Source organism: Coturnix japonica, chromosome 22 (assembly GCF_001577835.2).
Source record: "Coturnix japonica isolate 7356 chromosome 22, Coturnix japonica 2.1, whole genome shotgun sequence".
In the NCBI taxonomy this organism is placed as follows: Eukaryota; Metazoa; Chordata; class Aves; order Galliformes; family Phasianidae; genus Coturnix; species Coturnix japonica.
This window is the reverse complement of record NC_029537.1, coordinates 2778672-2785491: the sequence shown is the minus strand read 5'-3', so window position 1 is coordinate 2785491 and position 6820 is coordinate 2778672.

Sequence of the window (6820 nt, the reverse complement as noted above, 5' to 3'; positions counted from 1 at the left end):
AAGCACGTCTCCTGCTCCCCACTAAATGCATCCCAAGGGGAAGCTGGCAGGGCCTTACCCTGCTCTGCAACCTCCTGAGCAATGCCCAAAGCAAAGTCTCCTTCCTAAACTTGCATTCCTTTGTAGGAATGCGTGGCACTAAAGCTGCACTCTGAGCACACTTTTTCCTCTTTATATTACCCAAAGGAATGAGCTGCTATTATGAAATCATTAAATTAATAACTTGGTAATATAGGCAGATATATAAAACAATCTGTTCCTAGAACAAAAGGAATTACCACGTCCCAAACATTCATAATTTAATTTAACAGCGAATTAAAGCGCCGTACATGATTCCCCCCCCCTCTAAAAGTCAATAGTGTTGTGTCAATAGAGCCCTATATTTGCTGGGGGTGGGAAGGGGCTGTATTATGGGATGGGTAGGAATCCTAATAGGGTTTCATGTCCAGCTCCCCCCACCTCAGTGCTGCTTTTCTACCCCATCCTTCATCCACAGCCTTTAAACCAGCCCAGCTCCTATTTCCCTCCTTCCATTTACTTTTCCCTACAACTTCTTTTTGTTCCCCCCCCTTTTTTTGTTTGAAATTAATTTGTTCTAATTGACGTGAGCGTATTTTGATTGCTTTTGATTAAGTTTAACAAGCGGGGGGGGAGAAAAAACTAAGCCTGGTGCATTAAACATCAAAGCAAACAAATCCGTTTGCAAGGCCCGCTCGTGCATAATTAATAAAGGCTGTCACTCCTCGTACAGCAAATATATCTATTATGCTACAATAAATGGCGTTGCTGTAATTAATACACGCAACCAAAGTGTGCTCTGATGAAGATCTGGGTGTAGATGTGCTTGTTTGTACAACACCCACAACTCAGAACTGTTGTCATGTATTTGTAAAGGGAGAGGGAGATGCTTCGCTTTGGAGAGGGAAGTTGTCAGCCCTGGGTGAGCAAATGCAAAATGGCAATTCTTAAGGGCTCCATGCAACCCCCATTGCCCTGCAGCTGGGGGTCTTTTCAGTGGGGGTCCTTGCAGTTGGGGTCCCTATAGCTGGGGATCCCTGCAGATAGGGTCCTTGCAGCTGGAGTCCATGCAGATGGGGGGTCCTTGCAGATGGGGGTCCCTGCAAATGGGGGTCTTTGCAGTGGGGGTCCCTGCAGTTGGAGTCCTTACAGCTGGGGATCCCTGCAGTTGGGGTCCCTGCAAATGGGATGCTTACAGCTGGGGGTCCCTGCAGTTGGAGTCCTTGCGGCTGGGGGTCCCTGCAGTTGGGGGTCCCTGCAGTTGGGGGTCCCTGCAGTTGGGGTCCCTATAGCTGGGGGTCCTTGCAATTAGGGTCCCTGCAGCTGGGGATCCATGCAGATGGGGGTCTCTGCAGCTGGGGTTCCTTACAGCTTGAGATCCCTGCAGCTGGAGGTCCTTGCAGTTGGGGGTCCTTGCAGTTGGGGTCCCTGCAGATGGGATCCCTGCAAATGGGGGTCTCTGCAGCTGGGATTCCTTTTAGCTTGGGTCCCTGCAGCTGGGAGTGCAGCATTACCTGCAGTTCCTGGTTGTTCTCCTGAGCTTCGATAGCTGTTCACTTTTGTTTGAACTTTCTAAGTAGGGCAGGGTCAGATTTCAGGCTGAGTTCCCTGCTAACTACCAGCTCCTGCGTGCTCAGCCCCAATTAGAAGGCAGAAAGCCCAGTGTGCAATCCCCTTCTGCTTGCGAAACCTCATTTAACCCAGCGGCGCTGGCTCAGTGCGTGGGGAGCAGAGAGCAGCCCAGGGGGGAGGTGTCAGAGAGCAGGAGGGCTCTAAGGATGCTCGGGAGGAGATGTTCCTATTAATTGCCCTCGTTAGAGGAGCTGCCCTGAGCTCCAAAGGACCGAAAGTCTTAAGGCAATTTGGGGCTGAGCCCTCATCCAGGTCCTTTATTTATGGGGGAAATGGGTGGAGAGATGGGAAAGAAGTGAAGGTTTGGGGTGGAAATATGATAAAAGGAGGAAAAAAAGGCAAATCCTGGAGAAGCGAAGGGGAAAAAAAAACAACCAAACCCCGCAAAAACAACCCTGGACAGTTGGTGCCACTTCTAAAACACATTAAATATTGATGGGCCTTTTGCCCGTAGCTCCAAATGGGCTGTAAATTGAATGGAGGTTATTTTCGAGGTAATTAAAAACAAGGAGAGAGGGGTGGAGGGGATTGCTGATGGGAAACCGTAAAGCCGCAGCTACCGGCGCTCGTTGCCCACTGCTGTGTTCAATGTCCCTCCTGTGCATCCCCTGCTGCAGCCCCCCAGATACCTGCAGCCCCATTGCATCCCTCCTGGGGCTGATGCTGTGACCCCCAAGTGATGCTGCAGCATAGGGATGGTGCTGCAGGGGAATAGGGTTTGTACCATCATGGGGCTGCAGGTATTAGGTGCTTTCTGGAGCCAGCTACACCCCTGGGCTGCTTTGGGGGCATCTCACCTCATCACACACACACCCCCCTTTGTAACCCATGAAAATCATCATCCAGAGCTCACTTCCAACAACGGTCCCCTCCATTGCCATGCAGTGCTGTCAGCATCCCGCAGCAGGGCTCTAACTCAGCCCCTTATTAACGTCAGCTCTGCCGCCAACTTATTCCTGTGCAAATGAATCCTTTGGGGAGCAGGAACCTGTAGGGCTGGGGCTGTCTGTGTGTGATCTCCCTGCATCCAGATCTCCCTGCATCCATACCCCAGGGATGGGCAGTGCTGGAGGGCTCTGCTCACACTGCTATGAGTCAGTGCCACAGTGCAGTGCTGGCCCAGAGCCCGGCCTTCCTCCCTGCACGGCTCCTCTTTATCTGGGTCCTGCTGTCTGCATGCAGCTCCATCCCAGAGCAGCGGATGACTCCTGTTCTCCCTTTGCAGCCAGCAGAACACGCTGCTTTTTGCCCCACTTGGACGGCGCTTCATTTGTCATCCTTTTGTCCTGATGCAAAACAAGCCTCATCTCTTCCATCCCTCCTACCTGAGAGCAAGCCAGAAACTCCACACTGAGCTGCTCAAGTTATCTGCTGCCTTCACCCCCCCCATAACCAATAGACATTATGGGGTGTCCCCTCCCCATCCCAAAGCCACCCTTCTGTTACCAAGCCCCCCCAACACGCAGGGCTCTCCCCCAACTCCTCACATTCCCTTCTCTCAATAACTCAAGCAGATGGTCAATCACTTTAAAACAATCCACACCATCTCTATGGGGTCCTGCTATGGCAGCTTTGCCTTCCAGGAGGTTTATTCACGGCATTCACCCCCATATTGCAGCAGGTTAAAGGGGGAAGCCATGCATGGCTTTGGGTTTCAGCAGCAGGGCATTGATTGGGCACACTGCAGCCCTGCACATGGGGCAGTTGCATGCAGGGCAGTTGCCCACTGTTGCACCCTTGCAATGCAGCAGGTTGGGATACCCAGCTGGGCACAGGTGGTGGCTTAATGCCTATAAACAAGTGCAATTAGAAAGAAGGAGGGACCAAGGAGGGGAAGCGAGGCAGGGAGATTAACAAACAAACAAAAAAAAACCCCTAAATCCATCCAAGCGGAGGCTAGAAAACAAATTAAAGTTGTTATGGCAACTGGTGTGTGTGGGCAGCAACATGCGACTCTGAGCACGCGGAATTAAAACCAGCGTCATGTTCGGCAGCTTATTAAATCCTGCCGGCCAAGTCCATTGAGTGGGGACCCCTGTGCAACCCCAGGGCCAGCGGGATGCAGCTGGGCTCCCACGATTGCTTCCAGCATCATCTCCATGTGCTTTGGCTTCCTGCATGCTCAGCTGGGGGGTTGAATGGGGTGAGTGATGTGATGTGTGGGGTGGGGGATACAGCCCCATGGGTGCCCCCAGCATCACCCATCCATGTTGGGGGGGGGGGGGTTGCAGACCCAATGGGAACTGCTTCCCCCCTTCTGTATGTGCTCTGTTTTCTCCAGATCCGACAGCACAAGGTCAATGAGGGGACCCTGAGGCCGCACAGCCGGAGGGAAACATTGCAGCCCTTGTTCCATAGGAGGTTCCAAAGGAGCCTCAGGCTGGGGGAAGAATTGGCAGCATTGTGTGCCCCGATGGCTGGGGTCGAGCTGCTGCAGAAGGGTGTCTTTGTGTGGGGAGGGCTGGGATCGGGGCACCATGGCCCCATATATCAGCTCCGGGGATGCCAAGTGCAACGGGGTTGCAAGAGGGTGACCTTAACCAGCAGCTGACCTTAACCAGCTCATTGCTGGCCTTGCTTTTGAGGGGCTGAAGAGCTGATAGAGTTGTGCTGATGCATCCAGGAGCAGTGCTGCAACCTGCCCCGCCAGCAGCCCCCTGTGTGTGCTGCAAAGGGCTGCAACGTGTGTTGCAACGCGTGCTGCAACCGCCTGTTGCATCTTGCCACTTAATCCCTGACATCGCGGCTGCTGCTGCTTCTGTAATGAACACACAGATGGGGAACCAGAGGAGCCTTTGCTCGGTTTTATTTCACCCACTGAGTGTAATTAATGGACAGGATGGTGCAGCACTCGAGCTGGCGCTGAGAATTAATTCCTCAGGGCAGGAGGGAGCTGTGCAGCATCGTCCCACCTTGGGCACAAGCAGCAAAGCATTGCAGCCTTCACAGCTCTCAAGGGCACTCCAGCTAAACCCAGTGATGCCTTTTGCTCCATGATGCCACTCAACCTTCTGATATCAGTGTATTCCTGGGTCATCTTTGCTTTCTACATCACATCACTGTGTGATGTTGCACCTGGGAGCCCTTTGCACATCAATGCATGGCAATGCAGATGTAACCCAAGGCTGAAAGTTAAACCAAGAGCTTTGGTGGGTGTAATGCAGGCACCCAAAGAGAAGAGCTTGCACCCTCTTGCGCTCTCAGCCCCATAGACTTGCTCAGTGCTCCCCCCCCCCAACAAGTTTCTGCTCTGGCTTCATCCCAGCAAACTGCAGCTCCATTAACGTCAGCTTTGCAGCTTTTCCCACTCCCCAGCTCGGATGGTACCTCAGTTTTGTGCTTTTTATTTTGGGTACAAACAGCAGCTATTTTTATCGGCGTCGCTGCAAACGCTCCTCGCTGTAATTTCAGCGCTCCCACAGGTTGGCATTTCCTGCAAGCAGCGCTGGGAGGATTTCTCCTGCTTTAAGGAGGCTGTGAGCAGAAAGCAAGCTCAGGGCCTCGAGCTACCCTGCTGCTGAGCTCCATTTACAGCAGCAAAGCAAAGGTGAGAGCCCCAGGGAGGAAGCAACGACCCAGCAGGGCACAGCACTGCATCGCTTTTGCTCTGCCCTGTCCCTGAGTGAAACCCTTTGGATGCAGAGCTGACAGCTGGGAGCAAAGGGCTGTGGGGGCTGCTGTGCAGCATTGAGCAAGATGTTTTGGTCTCCAACTAGGTTAAATTGCTGGCTGTATTTTAATTGCCACAGCTGCGAGGTGGAGGCTTCCACCCAATTAACAGCTTAATCCTAATGGATGAATCTGTTGCAATCAGGTGGTTTGGGCACAGACCTTTGGAGAAGTGCTTGGTGTTGCTGGAGCCACAGAGATGCATGCAGCAGGACCAGCACAATGCATTGCACAGCATGATGAAAAGCCATTCCATGCAGCACAATGCATTGATGCAAAGCCTTTCCATACAGTGCAATGCATTGCACGGCACAATGCAAAGCCTTTCCGTGCAACACCATGCATTGCACAGCACAATGCATTGATGCAAAGCCTTTCCATGCAGCACAATGCATTGCACAGCACGATGCAAAGCCTTTCCATGCAGCGCAATGCATTGCACAGCACGATGCAAAGCCTTTCCGTGCAACACCATGCATTGCACAGCACAATGCAAAGCCTTTCCATGCAGCACATTGCATTGATGCAAAGCCTTTCCATGCANCCTTTCCGTGCAACACCATGCATTGCACAGCACAATGCAAAGCCTTTCCATGCAGCACATTGCATTGATGCAAAGCCTTTCCATGCAGCACAATGCATTGATGCAAAGCCTTTCCATGCAGCACATTGCATTGATGCAAAGCCTTTCCATGCAGCGCATGCATTGCACAGCATGATGCAAAGCACTTATTCCGTGCAACACCAGGCAATTGCACAAGCCACAATGCCAAAAGCCTTTCCATGCAGCACATTGCAATTGATGCAAAGCCTTTGCCATGGCAGCACAATGAATTGATGCAAAGCCTTTGCCAATGCAGCACAAATGCATGATGCAAAGCCTTTCACATGCAGGCAATGCAATTGCAACAGCAACCATGCCAAAGCTATTCCGTGCAGCAACAATTCTTGCATTGGCACAGCAAACGATGCAAGCCTTCCAATGCAGCGCAATGCATTGACACAGCACGATGCAAAGCCTTTCGATGCAGCACAATGCATTGATGCAAAAGCCTTTCCATGCAGCACATGCAATTGATGCAAAGCCTTTCCATGCAGCGCAATGCATTGCACAGCACGATGCAAAGCCTTTCCGTGCAGCGCAATGCATTGCACAGCACAATGCAAAGCCTTTCCATGCAGCAAAGCACAGAGCAGGGCCAAGATGCAACTGTGACCCCAGAGCTTTGCTAAAGGCAAAGGTTTCCCTGCTCCTTTATCCAATGAAAGGGCTCTTTGCAAAGAGCTGCTTTCTTCAATTATTATTTCATGCAACAACCAGGAAGAAGAAAAAAAGGGGAAAAAAAAAAAAAGAAGAAGAAAGAAATAATAGTGTTTTCATCACTTTCTCATATCAAGGAAGTAATTGAGTCAAAATGAAGAAGAAATTATCTATGAAGTTAATTATCTAGCAGACATGTTTTACACTCAGTCATTTTTCAGCGGCACGCAGTAACTGGAA